The sequence below is a fragment of the Gossypium hirsutum genome, chromosome A06, assembly GCF_007990345.1.
Source record: "Gossypium hirsutum isolate 1008001.06 chromosome A06, Gossypium_hirsutum_v2.1, whole genome shotgun sequence".
Classification (NCBI taxonomy): domain Eukaryota; kingdom Viridiplantae; phylum Streptophyta; class Magnoliopsida; order Malvales; family Malvaceae; genus Gossypium; species Gossypium hirsutum.
In genome coordinates this window covers 104,514,533-104,531,860 of record NC_053429.1, presented here as the reverse complement: position 1 = coordinate 104,531,860, position 17,328 = coordinate 104,514,533, and the positions used below count along the sequence as shown (strand labels likewise).

Genomic DNA, 17,328 nt, shown 5'->3' with positions numbered 1-17,328 from the left:
TTTTCTTTGATCTATAATATCATATTTAATCTATTTATTAGTCACATTATTCAATGTGATCCAAAAATCATACTATAGAAAAATTACATTTTTGTCCCTAAACTTTGTCATATTTATACTTTTTCTGCTAGGCTCGTAAAATGATTTTCATTCAATTTCTTTAACATACAAGCCTAGTTGAATCATTTTAAAAACTATAACAACCAACAATTTCCACTAGAACACATTTTTACTACATATTTTATAACTTTTACAATTTAGTCATTTTAAGCATTTTCACCAAAAATCACTTAGCAAAAGTTGTTTCTCCAACCATAAACATGCATAATCTACCATTAAACATCAAAATGCACAACTTTCTAACATGGGTCAAATCCTAGACCTTCATCATAACTCAAATAAATGGTAGAAATAGGTAAATCTTGTTATGAGGATTTCAAAAACGTAAAAATCATTAAAAATGGGGAAGAACAGACTTACTATGGAGCTTGGAAAGCTTGAACAAAACCCTAGACATGGTGGTCTTCAAAATTTCAGCTAAGGGGTTGAATATGACCAAATTTTGGCTTTTATCTAGTTTATTTAATCATTACCAAAATGCCCTAACTTAAAAATATTCTATTTCACCTATTTTATGTTCATTTTTGTCCAAAAAATTAACCAATAGTCTAATTACCATTTAAGGACCTCCAATTTAAAATTTCACAACAATTGGACACCTCTAGCATATAGAACTCATGTTTTGCATTTTTTTACAATTTAGTCCTTTTGACTAAATTGAGTGTCCGAACTTCAAAATTTTCGAACAAAGTTTCCAAGAAATCATTACATGAAATTGTAGACCATAAAATATAATAAAAATAATTTTTTTCTCGTTGGATTTGTGTCCCAAAACCATTGTTCTGACTAGGCCCAAAATCGGGCTATTACAAGGGTATTATTTTTTCAAAGCTTCCTCGGGTTCCCATGTAGCCTCTTCAACCCCGTGACATTGCCAAAGTACTTTCATGAGAGCTATGATTTTATTTCTCAACTGTTTAATCTCTTGAGCTAAAATTCAGATCGGTTCTTGTTGTATGACATGTCTGGTTGAATCTCCATTTTTGCTGGAGAAATTACGTGTGATGGATCTTATCTATAACGTCGCAACATCGACACATGAAACACATTATGGATCTTTTCTAATTCTGACGGTAATGCTACCTGATATGTCACTAGACCTGTTCTTTTAGTGATTTCATACGGCCTGATGAAACGCATACTTAATTTACCTTTGTGACCAAATCGAAGTATTTTCTTCCACGGAGATACTTTCAGAAATACTTTATCACCGATCTGAAATTCAATGTCTTTTCGTTTCGAATCCACGTACGATTTCTATCGATCTAAAGCTCCTTTTAGACTGTCGCGAATTACTTTCACTTTTTCTTCAGTCTCTCGAATCAAATCAACCCTGTGAATCTTTTTCTCACTCAGTTCAGTCCAGTACAACGGAGTTTGGCATTTGCGACTATACAAACCTTCATACGGTGCCATCTTTATGCTCGATTAGAAACTGTTGTTATACGCAAATTCAACCAACAAAAAATATTTCTCTCAATTGCCTTCGAGCCTCAACACACAACAACAGAGCATATCTTTGAGAATCTGAATTACTCTCTCAGACTGACCATCGGATTGCGGATGAAATGCTGTACTAAAATTCAACCTCGTACCCAGAGCTTCTTACAAATTCTTCACAAATTGCAATGTAAACCTCGGATCTCTATCTGAAATAATCGAAACTGGCACCCCGTGTAATCTAACAATCTTAGATATATATGATAAACCGTAATTTATACATATTTTTATCCCATGTTTAACGCATTTTATAGGTGATTTTCCGTTGGAATTCGATGCTTCTAATGCTTTAATTCCATGTTTTACACTTATGAGAGCATAAGAGAGCGAAAGGAACGAGAAACGTGCCAAAAATGGAGAAAATGAGCCAAAATACGAAATCAACACGGCCTGGACCTCTTCACACGGGCAGACCACACGGTCGTGTCAATTTGGCAGGCTCGAGCACGGCCTGAAGTAAGCGAACATGGGCGTGTACCACGAGCGTGTCCCTGTCGAGCCCAAGTTGAATCTAATTTGGTAAAAGGCTAATTTTAAGGGCTTTTAGGCATTCCAAAGCCTATAAATACACCTTAGAGAAGGAAGAAAAAGAGACGGAGAATAAGGAGTAAGGAATTACTCCAAGGAAGCCGATTAATCCATCTCAGAAGTCGGATTCATCATCAAGACTGAAGATCTCTCCTCAATTTCCCCTTCAGGAGTTTTGGGTTTTCTTTATGTTTTGTATTCTTTATTATTCTGAGATGTTTTCTTATTTAGTTATAAACTAAAACCCCTAAATACCTAAGGGGAATGAAACCTAAGACGAATCTTGTTATTATTTTCTGAATCGTATAATAAATATTTAACTTGTTCTTAATTATGTGTTCTTAATTCTTGTTTTGATATCCCAGGATACTGATTCAAGAAGCTCTTATTCAGAGGAGGAATAGACCTTGTCTAAGAGTACATTTGTCATAATTAAGCGGAGCTGATTGCGCGCCTAGACATAGGGTAACAAGATTCTGCCGGATTAAGGTGAAACCTAATAAGGGGATCTATAGATCGAGTTAATGCAACCCTAGAGTGTTAATTAGAGAAAAGTCTCGGTTATTCAATCTAGGGATTAGATGTTATTAATCTTGAATAGGGATAATAACATAACTTAGGGATCTCTATGGAACAAGTTGAATGAATAAATCGTCCGATTTGGAGCCAAAATAACAAGTAAAGTCTAGGTGGATTTTTCCTTAGGTATTGTCTTAAGTCAATCGATTTTCCCCAAAAAGAAATTCTCCAATTCTTTTCTTTGTGCATTCTTAGTTTAGATAATTAGTTAGTTAAAACAAAAACCTCTTTATTTTTAGGCTAGATAATAAAAAGATAGTCATTACTAGTACTTTTAGTTCCTTTGGGTTCGGCAATCCGGTCTTGCTAAAACTATACTACTGTTCGATAGGTACACTTGCCTATATCGTAATAATAGTTAGTTCAAGAACGAGTAATTATAAATATTTAAAACCTATCATGAAATCACGCGATCAAGTTTTTGGCGCCATTACCGGGGAACTAAGATATTAGGAACGCTCAATTTTTATTACTTTAGACATTTATTTTTCTTGCAATTTAATTTAATTTTATTATTATTTATTAACTTACTTTTTCTTTCTCTTGGCAGGTTTTTATAGTTTATGACTAGAAGAAACCCGTCAGGACCATTACTTTTTGGCGAAGAAATCGATCGTACAATTCGCAGAAATCAAAGAGAAATAAGGCGAAGCTTAAGATACACAGAGAACGAGCAAGAAGATGATACTCAACCCCCAACTGAAGAGATGGCTAAAAACCAAGGCAATCAGCTACATCCTACTTGCGGTTAATCAAAATCCTACACACACTATGTATGATTATGCTAAACCTTCTTTGACAGGAACTGAATCGAGCATAGTTAGACCTGCTGTAGCTGCAAATACTTTTGAATTAAAAACTAACAATATTCAAATGAAACAGTAATTTGTTTAGTTTGATGGTTTGCAGGATGAGGATCCCAACGCTCATTTAGCCAACTTCTTAGAACTATGCGATACATTTAAAATTAATGGTGTTTCTGATGATGTCATTCATCTTCGGTTATTCCCTTTTTCATTGAGAAACAAAGCTAAACAGTGGTTGACCTCATTTACATAAGGGTCAATTACTACTTTGGAATAAATGACAGAAAAATTTTTACTAAAATATTTTCTGCCAGCTAAAACGGCTAAATTACGTAATGATATCTCTTCTTTTGTGTAGATGGATTTAGAAACACTCTACGATGCATAGGAGAGATACAATGACATTTTGAGAAGGTGCCCTCACCATGGGTTACCGCTTTGGCTCCAAGAACAAACATTCCACAATGGTTTGAATCCTTCGACTCGACAAATGGTTGACGCAGCTGTTGGCGGAACCATCAATAATAAAACACTTGAAGATGCCTATGAGTTTATTCAGGAGATGTCACTGAATAACTATCAGTGGCAAGTCATGAGAACAAAGCCAACAAAAACAGTCGGCGTTTATAACATTGATTCGGTCACCATGCTCTCTAATCAGATAGAACTCTTAAATAAAAAGATTGATGGTTTTCTTAGTTCTTCGCAAGTTCATGCAGTAATGCAGTGCGAAGCAAGTGGAGGTGGAACAAGCCATTCGGAATACCAACCTTATGACCACAACATGGATAACGAGCAATTAAACTACATGGGTAATAATCCTCGACCACAAAACATTCCATATAGTAACACTTACAATGCAGGTTGGAGGAACCACCCCAATTTCTCGTGGAGCGGTCAAGGAAATCAAAGACCACAACCACCTCCAGGCTACCAACAACCACCCTACCAATAGGAAAAGAAGCCGAACCTTGAAGAGATGCTCTCAAAGTTTATTTTGGTGTCAGAAACTCGTTTTTAGAACACCAAGACAACACTTAAAAATCAACAAGCGTCGATCCAAGGGCTCGAAACTCAGATAGGCTAGCTTTCCAAACTAATTTTCGAATGACCACAAGGTAGCTTGCCAAGTAATACTGAACCCAACCCAAGGGAACAACTCAACGCAATTAATATTCAAGATGAAGAAGGAGTTGTTGAGCCTGAACCGGAACCGAGGCAAGAAATTGTGGTAAACAAAGGTCAAGGTGAGGTAAATAACAATAAAAACAAAAAAGTGAATGTCGGATATAAACCTCGTGTGCCATACCCTAACGCGACAAGGAAAGATCACTCAGATGAACTATTTGGTAAATTCCTTAAACTCTGAAAAAAATTACATATTAACTTACCGTTTATTGAAGCCCTATCGCAGATGCCAAACGTAATGAAATTTTTAAAAGAGCTTTTAGCAAATAAGCGAAAGTTGGACGAGGCGTCGCATGTGGAGCTAAACGCAGTGTGCTCAGCTATTCTAAAAAATAAGCTACTGAACAAACTAAAAGATCTAGGGAGTTTTACAATTCCTTGCTTAATTGGTAGTTTAAATGTTAATAATGCATTAGCTGATTTAGGGGCTAGTATTAACGTCATGCTTTATAAAATTTTTAAGCAACTAGGTCTCGAGAAACCCAAACAGACTAGGATGAGCATTCAACTAGCAGATAAAACTATAAGATTTCCTAGGGTATTATAGAAGTTGTGCTAGTCAAAATCGATAAATTTATATTTCCCGTTGACTTCATTATTTTAGACATAGAGGAGGATAGTAACACTCCTTTAATTCGGGGAAGGCCCTATCTAGCAACTACTAAAACAATTATTGATGTTGGCACAGGTGAGCTCACGCTTCGCGTAGGAGATGAAACACTCACCCTTCAACTTCGCAATTCTGACAGCACATCAGAAATTGAAGGTGATCGTCTAAACCATTCTATTAAAACTAACCACATGATACAACCCACTTTGCAGGAGATAAGTTCAAAGGAAGTACATGAGCCACTCTCAAACAATAGTAAATGATCTATTCATAAAGAACGAAGGCTGCAAATAGAGGAGCTAGATGAATGGTGAACACATAAACTGAGAACACACGATAAACCGAAACTACGCCAAGACGAGCTTGATACCTCTCCAAATCAACTTAAAGTTAGATATAAAGTCTTATTAGATGCCACAGATCCCCACATTGTCACTACCACACCGAATGAAGAAATTCCTCTTACGGTACTCAGCATTTTTCCATTCGATACGGTGGAGGTGAGTTATCCCAATTTCGGTACTTTTAAGGTAAACAACACCCGTTTAAAACTTTATTTTAAGATTGATAGCAGGAATGAGGAGTATAAACTCCTCGAACCACTATGATCATTCAACAGAGAGGTAAGTCAAGCTTAGACTATAAATAAGCGCTTCTCGGAAGGCAACCCGAGCACTAACGGTATTAACTTCTTTTAAAATTTAGTCTTCAACCCCTAACTTACTAACGGAGCTCTTGAATACAGGTTTTCCACAGAGACACGACCAAGCACAAGGGCGTGTTTATGGCCGTGTGAAAACAGGGCAAGGATTTCCCTAAACACGGGCTATGATAAAATGCCACGGTCGTGCGACATGGTCGTGGTCGAGCCTGCCAAAACAACACGGGTGTGCGACATGCCCGTGTGGAAGACCCGTGGTTGAAATTGAGAAACTAGAACGGGCGTGCAACACACCCGTGGTCGAACCTGTTAGATTGACACGGGCGTGGGGATTTCCCACACAAGCGTGGGAGAAGCGAACGAAGCTAGACACGGTCGTGCGACACAGCCGTGTGGTCTCACACGCCCGAGGTACACGGGCGTGTACTAAATGTCAGACGTGCCCAAATTCGAAATTCGCGAATCACACGGGCTAAAATTGGGAAACACGGGCGTGTGCCCTGGCCGTGTGACCCAAAATCTATAAATACCCTGCACTATTCACTTTCTTCCCCATTCAAAAGCCCTAATCCTAACCGCTCTAAGGCATCAATTCTCCCACCATCCTTGAGGTACTTACACGCTATTTTAGCTCACACGATTACAGGGAGGCAAGAGAGCACTGGAGTTGTCAACACCCACGACGCCTACTTCTTATGGTGAATGTCGCACAGGCACATCATCGACCTTGCTTATTTTATCGCCCTCGCGATTCAGCACCAGATGGAGCGACATAGGAAGGGGGTCATCTCCATTGACCCCTACGTGACTCGGCTGGCGCGACACTTCAGGCTCCTCAACATCGTGGCCCAAGAATCATCCCTCACCCTCATCGGCCAAATGTCTCCACAAGGCATCTCGAGTATGCTTAGCATGAGGATGATCGAGACGCGCCGAGGAACCTACCCTCCCTAGTATCGTCTCGCCCAATCTACTGAGGAGGAAGCCTACGAGGACATTCCTAATGATGTCCCCCCACAGCACGAGGACCCACCAACACAGCCATCACCACCCTCTCGTCCAGTTTATGCGGTGGCTTCATACGCTGACATCTTTGAGCGCCTTACTTGATTCGAGCAACAGTGTTTTCAACAATTTGACAACATTGATGCTACTCTACAGTAGATTTGTCAGCACCTCCACATCTCATCTCCAGTCCCGCCTCGCGAACCATCCAGCGATGAAGATGTTTAGAAACATTTATTTATAATTTTATGTTTTTATTTTAATTTTTATTAAAACTACTTTTTATTTTTGTTAGACTTTAGAATTTTATTTTTAATTATTAATTTTAGTTATTTCTTTATGAGTAATTATTCTTCCTTATATCCCCTAAAAATTTCCTGATTTTATCACAGTTATATCGAGCTCTTAAACTCATCATCACATAGGAACTAAAACTCCACCGGGAAAGGTTCTCCACGACTGCCATGTCCTGCTCGACCACGAGTACCATGTCCTGCTCGACCACGACCATAGCTACCACTAGATATAATATTCTTGTGGCGCAAGAATTATGGAGTAATGAACCTCTACGACCGCCGGAGTATCCTCCACTCTCGATCCGAGTACTCTCCAAAACTCCAGTTCGAGGAATTCATCACATAGGAAGTTTCACTACTCTCCCTATCTTATTTTTATACTCTAATATCTATCTTTGTACATTGACGGCAATGTACATCTTAAGTGTGGGGGGTATTTATTTCATTATCAGAAAAATCCCTGAATGACTGCCTTGTTCCCTTGAAAAGCTTTCATATCATATTTAGGATAAATTTTAATTGATTTATGATTTTGATTGATATATCTTGAATTAAAACATAGGCAATTATGCATTGATTGTTTAAACTTTAAGACATTAGAGAATTAAGCATGATGAGTTGATTTTTAGGAATTTAAAATCTTAGGTTGTTTCCCCTAAGTTTAGGTATTACTTTGAATTGGAATTCACAAGTTTTAACATCAAAAAGCCATAATTTTTGTGAGATTTTTGAGCCTTTTTGAGCATATATTAATTCTTTCATGCTCACTTTTATTATTGCTTTGAGTGCTTCAGTATTGAACTGTTATTCTAGAACTTGCTTGATTATGCATGTCAAGACCACACCATTTGATTTGATATGTGAAAATGATTAAGGCACTTAGGATTGACCCATTCATGCCATGAAGAGCCTACCTCCACGATTAACCCCTAGTAAACCCCCTTGAGCCTAACCAACCATTCTTTGTATTACCCTTAATATTAACTCTTAACCCATTATTGTTGAAATCCCCTAAATTAATCCCTATTTTTGTCAAGATTTGAGTTGAATGGATTACTTAGCTATGTTTTGTTCTTAATAGTTAGTCTATGTTATTTAACTTGTTCTTAAAAAAAAACTATGTATATTTATTAGTAATTCCATATTCTGAGAAGAAGCTCTGTTGTATGCAAGTGAAGATTAACTTTTTTCCTAGTTAGGTAATTTTTCAATTCAACCTCGATCCTAACCCTTTCTTTTAGCTTGTGACCACACCCCCTAACCAAGCCTCATTACAACCCTCTAAAGACCTATTGATTGATGTATCATCTTAAATTATAGTGGTGGAGATTTGATTTTCATGCAAGCCTATGGTAATGAATTTTCATTTTTGACTATTGAGTGCTTCATTTATTGTCCTTAAACACCTCGAGTGATTTGAGTGAATCTTTAGTGATGATGTAAAACTCTGTGATATTCTGAATCAAAGGTAATTACTTAGATGAGGGGAGACACCTATGTTTGCATGAATAAAATGCTCAACTTGGAATGTTTGGAACTTTTATGATCTTTTGGGTGAATTCTCAATGTATGATTACTTCTGGATTAATGTGAGATATTATTGATAGAAATTATAAGTTGAGAAGAATTTATTTTGATTATGAGTTGAGAATTTTGCTTGAGGACAAGAAAATGCTTAAGTGTGGGGGTATTTGATAAACCGTAATTTATACATATTTTTACCCCATGTTTAACACATTTTATGGGTGATTTTCCATTGGAATTGGTGAATTCAATGCTCCTAATGCTTTAATTCCATGTTTTACACTTAGGAGAGCATAGGAGAGCGAAAGGAACGAGAAACGAGCCAAAAACGGAAAAAATAGGCCAAAGTACAAAATCAACACGGCCTGGACCTCCTCACTCGGGCAGACCACACGGTCGTGTCAATTTGGTATGCTCGAGCATGGCCTGAAGTAATCGAACACGGGTGTATGCCACGGGCGTGTCCTTGCTGAGCCCAAGTTGAGTCTAATTTGGAAAAGGCTAATTTTGAGGGCTTTTAGGCATTCCAAAGCCTATAAATACACCCTAGAGAAGGAAGAAAAAAAGACAGAGAATAGGGAGTAAGGAATTACTCCAAGGAAGCCGATTGATCCATCTCAGAAGCCGGATTCATCATCAAGACTGAAGATCTCTCCTCAATTTCCCCTTCAGGAGTTTTGGGTTTTCTTTATGTTTTGTATTCTTTATTATTCTGAGATGTTTTCTTATTTAGTTATGAACTAAAACCCCTAAATACCTAAGGGGAATGAAACGTAAGATGAGTCTTGTTATTATTTGATGAATCGTATGATAAATATTTAACTTGTTCTTAATTATGTGTTCTTAATTCATGTTTTGATATCCCAGGATACTGATTCAAGAGAAGCTCTTATTTAGAGGACGAATAGACCCTGTCTGAGAGTACATTTGTCATAATTAAGCGAAGTTGATTGCATGCCTAGACATAGGGTGACAAGATTTTGCCGGATTAGGGTGAAACCTAATAAGGGGATCCATAGATCGAGTTAATGCAACCCTAGAGTTTTAATTAGAGAAAAGTCTCGGTTATTCAATCTAGAGATTAGACGTTATTAGTCTTGAATAGGGATAATAACATAACTTAGGTATCTCTACGAAACAAGTTGAATGAATAAATCGTCCGATTTGGAGCCAGAATAACAAGTAAAGTCTAGGTGGATTTTTTCTTAGGTATTGTCTTAAGTCAATCGATTTTCCCCAAAAATCAATTCCTCAATTTTTTTCTTTGTGCGTTCTTAGTTTAGATAATTAGTTAGTTAAAACAAAAACCTCTTTATTTTTAGGCTAGATAATAAAAAGATAGTCATTACTAGTACTTTTAGTTCCTTTGGGTTCAACAATCCGGTCTTGCTAAAACTATACTACTGTTCGATAGGTACACTTGCCTACATCGCAGTAATAGTTAGTTCAAGAACGAGTAATTATAAATATTTAAAACTTATCACAAAATCACACGATCAGTATACAATTCAGCGAATTTATCAAGCAAATTTTCAGTACGTACCAGAATAAAATGTGCAGATTTCGTCAGTCGATCAAGATAACCCAAATATAATCTTTCTTCTTTCGAGATAGGGGTAGTTTCGATATGAAATCCATCATAACTCTATCCTATTTCTACTTTGGTATCATTACAGGCTGTAGTAATCCCGAAGACACTTGATGTTCAGCTTTGACTTGTTGACAAATCAAAAACTTGGATACAAACTCAGAAATGTCTCGTTTTATACCCGACCACCAATACCATTGTTTCAAATCATTGTTCATTTTGGTACTCCCCAGGTGAACAGACAGACAACCACTGTATGCTTCATGCAAAATTTTCTGAATGAGTTCAGAATTCTTTGGTATGCAGATTTTGTTTCAGAACATTAAACAATTAACGACTCTGATCTGATAGTCTGAATCACTATTCGACTCACATTGCACTCTTGTAGCTTGCAAGTCATTATCACACTTTTGAGCTTCACAAATTTGTTGAAGAAAAACCGGTTTAGCTTTCATCTTTACTAAAATCGAACCATTATCAGACAAAGTCAGTCTCATATTCATTACTCTCAAAGCGAATAGTTATTTTCAACTCAAACATAGGGTTAGGTGCCGATGCCATGTCCCAGACATGGTCTTACACAAGTTCTAGCATATCTATGCCGATGCCATGTCCCAGACATGGTCTTGCACTGACACATCTCATAGCTGATGCATGTCCCAGACATGTCTTACACTAGCTCACACAAGTGACCCCAAACGTCATGGCATGAATATCTGATTTATTTCCTAAGGTTCGTTCGGGAATTCTACTATCTCTATTCTCATCACATTTCTTCATTTCCACAATTAAGCAATTTACGCTGTAAAAATTTCAATACAATTCAAACACATATATTATAAATGTAATTGTATTATTTACATTCAACATACCTCGAATTACAAAATGTGACGACTAGTCGATTTAGCCGATTTGCTTGGCTTTCCCCCGGTCTAGGTTTGGATTCAGTATTTCTTAATCTATAATACCAAAATGTACGTATTTAGTCACTAATTAAAATTAGGAAATCAAAAATTCATATCTTTGGTAAAACGACCATTTTGCCCCTAGACCTTGACAAAATGATCATTTTACCCTTAAGCCCGAAAATTAATTTTTATCGAATTTCTTCCCATCTTAGGCCTAGCTGAACCCTTTCTACTCTTATAGCAACTCCAAATTCCCACTACTTCACACATTTATCATCTATTTTACAACTTATGCAAAATGGTCCTTTTAGGTGTTTTCATGCTAACACCTTTCACCAAAGTTGTTTATAAGACACCCAAGACTCATTTTCTTCCATAAAATCTCAACAAACATTACAAATCCTTTCATGGAAAAACCCTAAACTCTTAATCATTTTTCAAAATAGCACCTTTATTTGAAAGCTTATGCTTCAAGGGTCTCAAAAATGCAAAAATCATCAACAAAGGGTATGGAAATCACTTACTTCTAGAGATGATAAGTTGCTGAAAATTTCAAGCTTCAAAACTCTTCTCTTGGCTGATATTTTTGGTTGAGAAGAAAGAATAGGTGAAAAAAGATGAAGGCTAGGCACTTAGGGTATTATTTTATCACATAATATGTTATCACTTACCTAACATTTTGACCATTTACTCTTCTTTGTCTCCTGGCTAGCCAAGCTCTTTTAAAAGGGTCTATTTTCCCTTTAAAGACCCCAAAATTTTATTCTCTATCTATTTGATACCTTTAGCTATCAAATTTGGACTTTCGCACTTTATGCAATTTAGTCCTTTTACGTAATTGGACTTGCAAACGTTAAAATTACTTTCACCAAATTTTTCATGCACTATTAAAAAATGCTATAATATCAAAATAATAATAAAATAATTTATCTGACCTCAGATTTGTGGTCCCGAGACCACTATCCCGACTAGGCCCAAAATCGGGTTGTTACAATTCTCCCCCTTAGGGATTTTTGTCTTACCAGCAAAAAAGCTAGGGTATTGATCTCTCATAGTCTCCTCGGGTTCCCATGTGGCTTTCTCGACTCCATGTCTATGCCATAAAACTTTCACGAGTGCAATACTCTTATTTCTTGACTGTTTGACTTCCCGAGCCAATATCTTGACCGGTTCTTCGCCATAAGTCATGTCCGGAAGAATCTCAACCTCTATATGCGCAATCACATGCGAAGGGTTTGATCTATATCGGTGTAGCATGGACACATAAAATAAATCATGAATCTTTTCCAATTCTGGTGGCAAAGCCATCGATAGCCAACTGGCCCTACACTCTCGGTAACCTCATAGGGTCCTATGAAACGAAGACTCAACTTGCCTCTTCTACCAAATCTGAGTACTTTCTTCCACGGGGATACTTTTAAAAACACTCGATCACTGACTTGGAATTCAATCTCTTTCCGTTTCAAATCTGCATAGGATTTCTACCTATCCAAGGTAGACTTCAAACAGTTGCGAATCACTTTAACTTTCTCTTCAGTCTCTTTGACTAATTTGACCCCGTGAATCTAACCCTCTCTGAGCTCGATCCAATATAAGGGCGTTTGACACTTTTGCCCATACAAAGCCTCATAAGGCCCATCTTCAAACTTGACTGATAGCTATAGTTGTAGGTGAATTCAACCAATGGCAAGTCCATTTCCCAACTACCTTGAAATTCAAGAACGCAACACCGCAACATGTCTTCTAAAATCTGAATTACTCTTTCCAACTGGTTGTCGGTTTGCAGGTGAAATGCCGTGCTAAAACTCAAATTTGTTTCCAATGCTTATTGTAGCTTTTTCTAAAACCTTGAGGTATCGACATGGGCACCCATGTAGTCTCACAATCTCAGAAATGTACAAGTTAGTCAATCTCTCAAGGAAGTAGTCAATACGCACTGGTATAAAATGTGCCGACTTTGTTAGTCTATCCACAACATCCCAAACAACATCCTTTTTCTTCGGGTTACCGGCAAACTTGTGACAGCCCAAAATTGACCCTAGTCGGGAAGTGGTTTTGGGACCGCTAAACCAAGTCACCGAAATGTTTGAATGTGATATTTATTGTCTAGAATATGTAATTATGAATGTGTGAAAATTTCAAGCTTCGATTTAGTCGATTGCATGTGAATTTAGTCAATAGGACTTATGTGAGAAAATTTTAAAATGTGATAGGTCAATGCGTAAGGACCTATTAGTGTATGTGGAAAAAAGGGGGTACTTGCATGTCAAATTCCCCCCCTAATGAGTAGTGGCCGGCCATGACAAGCATCGTAGACCAAGTGTGATGGGCAAGACATGTCATAGACATGTTGTGTTAGTGCATCATGAGTGGAAACATGTCACAAACATGTTATGTTAGTGAGGTATGTTAGGAGAAATAAAATAAGGAGCATGGGCATAAAATAATGAAAAGGAGTATGATGAATACAAAAAAAAATGTGTGTAGTTGTTTCCCCCCCCATTGCCGTGAGTTAAAGAAAAGAAAGGAGAAAATTTTGTTCATCCTTTTTCATCTTCATTTGGCCGAAAATTTTAAGGAGGAAGGAAGAAGAAAGGTTGAAGAGGTTCGGCCATGCATGTGACTAGGCTAAGGTATGTTTGGTGATGTTCCATGAGATGCATGCATATTTTAGTTGTTAGCTTGAGTTCTACCTAGCCCATGGTCTAAATCTTTCTATGTGATGGAAATAACACTCGGCCATGGATGCATCATTCTTGGTTGATGTTTGATGTTGTGGTGATGAGGCATGAAGATGAGTTAAGATTCGGCCTAGGTGGATTTTGTGTTAATGTCATTGCATGCTAAATATGAAGCTTGTTAATGATGCATGTGATGGTGGATTGATGATTCTTGACTCTCCTTTTTAGCATTTTTGAGTGAGCACATATGTGCATTGGTTGCTAGATGGGGAAGAATCGGCTAGCAAGTTGTGTGCTAAGGCCGAATATAACTTTTGTATGTTAATGAGCAATGCATGTGTTAAATTGATGGAAAGGGAGAGGATGCTTTACTAGTGTATATATGTGTGTATTAGCCAAGTTTTGAACTTGAAACAAGATGATATTTATAATTAATACAAGTAACCATACTTGTAGGAAGTATTAAGCATATAATCGGCCCCAACATAGACATGCATATTCGGCCATAGGAAGAAGATTTGGTGTTGCATGTATTCGGTTGGAGGCAAGCATATTGATGCTTTTGTCTTGGCTTAGAAAATTTGGCCAAGGGGGGGGGAAATTAGCTAATGTTGAGTTTAATTCATGATTCCGTACATATGTGACTTTAATGTCTAATGTATAAATATGGGCTAAGTGCCTTGTGTTCCTCTTTTCGATGCTCAAATGATTAAATCAATTTATTTGTTTAATTAAGCTCAAGAGCAAAGGGGAACTAAATCCGATAAAGGGAAGGAAAAAGTGGTCGAATAGCTATCGGAATCGTTCGACAACACCCGAGGTAAGTTCTTGAGTAAGAGAGCTTAAATTAAGATTTGATTAGATCATGTTTTAAGCAAATCAAAATCATGCTCTTTGTGTGTGGCTATTGAGCCGAAATTACAAGAATGATAAGTGTCTTGTGTTTGAGTTTTGCTAACGAAAATGAAATACGAATGGGCCATGATTTATTGTTAAATGTGCATGGTTATTTGAATGATGTCTGGGCTAAGTCCCGAGGGCTTTGTGCTAAGTGACCATATCCGGACTAAGATCCGAAGGCATTTGTGCGAGATACTAATTCCGGGCTAAGCCCGAAGGCATTGGTGCGAGTTACTAAATCCGGGTTAAGTCCCGAAGGCATTTGTGCGAGTTACTAAATCCGGGTTAAGTCCCGAAGGCATTTGTGCGAATTACTATAACCGGGCTATGTCCCGAAGGCATTTGAACGAGGAGCTAAATTCGGTTAAATTCCGAAGGTACGTGATTTGGGAATGAATGATCTTGCTGTAAAAAAAATTTCAGTTAATGCTCTAGAAACATCCCAACATTGAGGTATGTTTCGTATGTGCTTGAATTTAGTTGAGCCCTTACAAATAAGTATTCGCTCAGTTGATAAACGAGCTACCGGCCTTTGGCTAAGTTGATCTTTTGTGTATGTACATAAGGGTTGGAAATGTGAAGCAAGTATGATATCGAAAATTTGTGCATATGAAATTATCCGTTTAGCTATATGAATGCTATACTTTTGTTGTGTTGGAATTCCTTGCTCAAAACTTACTAAGCATAAATTGCTTACTCCGTTTCATTACTCCTCTGTTTTATAGACTTGGTTCTCCAGCTATCGGACTCGGGATTTTGAAGTCGAAGTCGCCCACACTATCAAAGCCCCTTTTTGGTACAATTTTGGTTGAACTTCGAAATGGCATGTATAGGACTACCCGTTTGTTGTGGGTCGTGGACCCTTTGGACTTGTAAAATTTTGGATAGCCATGCGAAAATGGCTTATATGTGTTTGAGTATAATGTTATAATCATTTGGTGTGGATATGCTTGACAAGGATTGGCCATGGGAATGGTTAATCACTTTCATAAATTGTGCTATTTATGCAAAAAGGGCTAGTTGAATCATGGAAACCATGAAATAGGTAAAGTCTACCTTAAAGGCAGATGCTGACAGCAGCAGTGATGTAGATTTGGAAAATCACTAAAAATAGTAGGAATGGAATTAAATAGTGAATAAATTATGTAAACGAACCTTGATGAATCTATTTTCATAGGAAAGTAACGAAACAATCATACTGACAGTATGTTAAGAGATATTCAGGTTCTCGTGAGACAGGGCCAGAACGGTTTCTGGATTTCCTGTTCCGACTTTGGAAATTCATTATAAATTAACCAGAGATAATTAGGAGTCATACCATATATGTATAGATTCCTCTCTGAGTCTAGTTTCTATAGAAACAAACGGCATCAGTATTGAAGCTCTGTGCAGGGAGATATCCAGGTCGTAATGTGCAAAGGTCAGTGTAGTCGATCCCTGTAACATCAGAGACTTTGAGTAATAAACTGTACTAATTGGCCCGACCAAAAATTCTAGAAAAAAATATGTAGATGGGCATATGAGTCTAGTTTCAGGGAAAAATCACGAAACTGATTTTCAAGTTGTGAAACTCAAGATATGATTTTTAAAGCGACTAGTACGCAGATTGGCAGTGTCTGGGAAATTTTTTTTATAAGGGGTTTAAAGTCTGTTAACACCTCGTGTTCGACTCCGGTGTCGGTCTCGGGTTCGGGGTGTTACATTTGATTGGTATCAGAGCTACGATTTAGTCGATTCTAGGACTACCGTAATGCGTTGGGTCTAGCTATACATGCCATTTTATGTGATTTCTTGATAGTGTGGTGATTTCTGATAATTGTAAATGTGTTTATTTATAGTAATGGATCCCGATCCCGACCGAGAGGTAGCTGATGATCTTGAGAGTGTAGCGCCTGCTCCCGCACAAGGGACAGCGCCGGCGGACTCTCAACCTAATGCTAGTAACCCGAATGATGAAGCTAGACAAGCTTTCTATAGCGTGATGAATGATTGGTTCAACCAATACATTCGAACTAATACGGCTGTTCCACAACCTTCCTTCCCGACTAATACAACCCCCGCACCTACAATACCTCCGGTAACTGACCAAATAAGGTCAAATAAGCCCCCAGTTGACCGAATCCGAAAACATGGGGCTACTGAATTTAAAGCTACGGATAGCGACGATGCTGAGCAAGCTGAATTTTGGTTGGACAACACTATCCGGGTACTCGATGAGCTATCTTGTACACCCGATGAATGCCTAAAGTGTACTATCTCCTTGCTACGTGATTCTGCCTACTATTGGTGGAGTACTCTGACTTCTGTTGTGCCCCGAGAGCAAGTAACTTGGGAGTTTTTCCAAACTGAGTTTCGAAAAAAGTATATCAGTCAGAGATTTGTTGATCAAAAACGGAAGGAATTTCTTGAGCTTAAGCAAGGTTCCATGTCGGTT

General features: G+C 37.7%; 1 non-coding gene across 1 annotated transcript; it reads right to left on the bottom strand.

The window, feature by feature from the left end:
- Nucleotides 1-3,858: 3,858 nt before the first annotated feature.
- Nucleotides 3,859-3,965, bottom strand: LOC121231138 (small nucleolar RNA R71). The gene has a single exon (XR_005929206.1). It is a non-coding gene; the product is annotated as a small nucleolar RNA R71 (small nucleolar RNA).
- Between the last annotated feature and the right edge of the window lie 13,363 nt (nucleotides 3,966-17,328).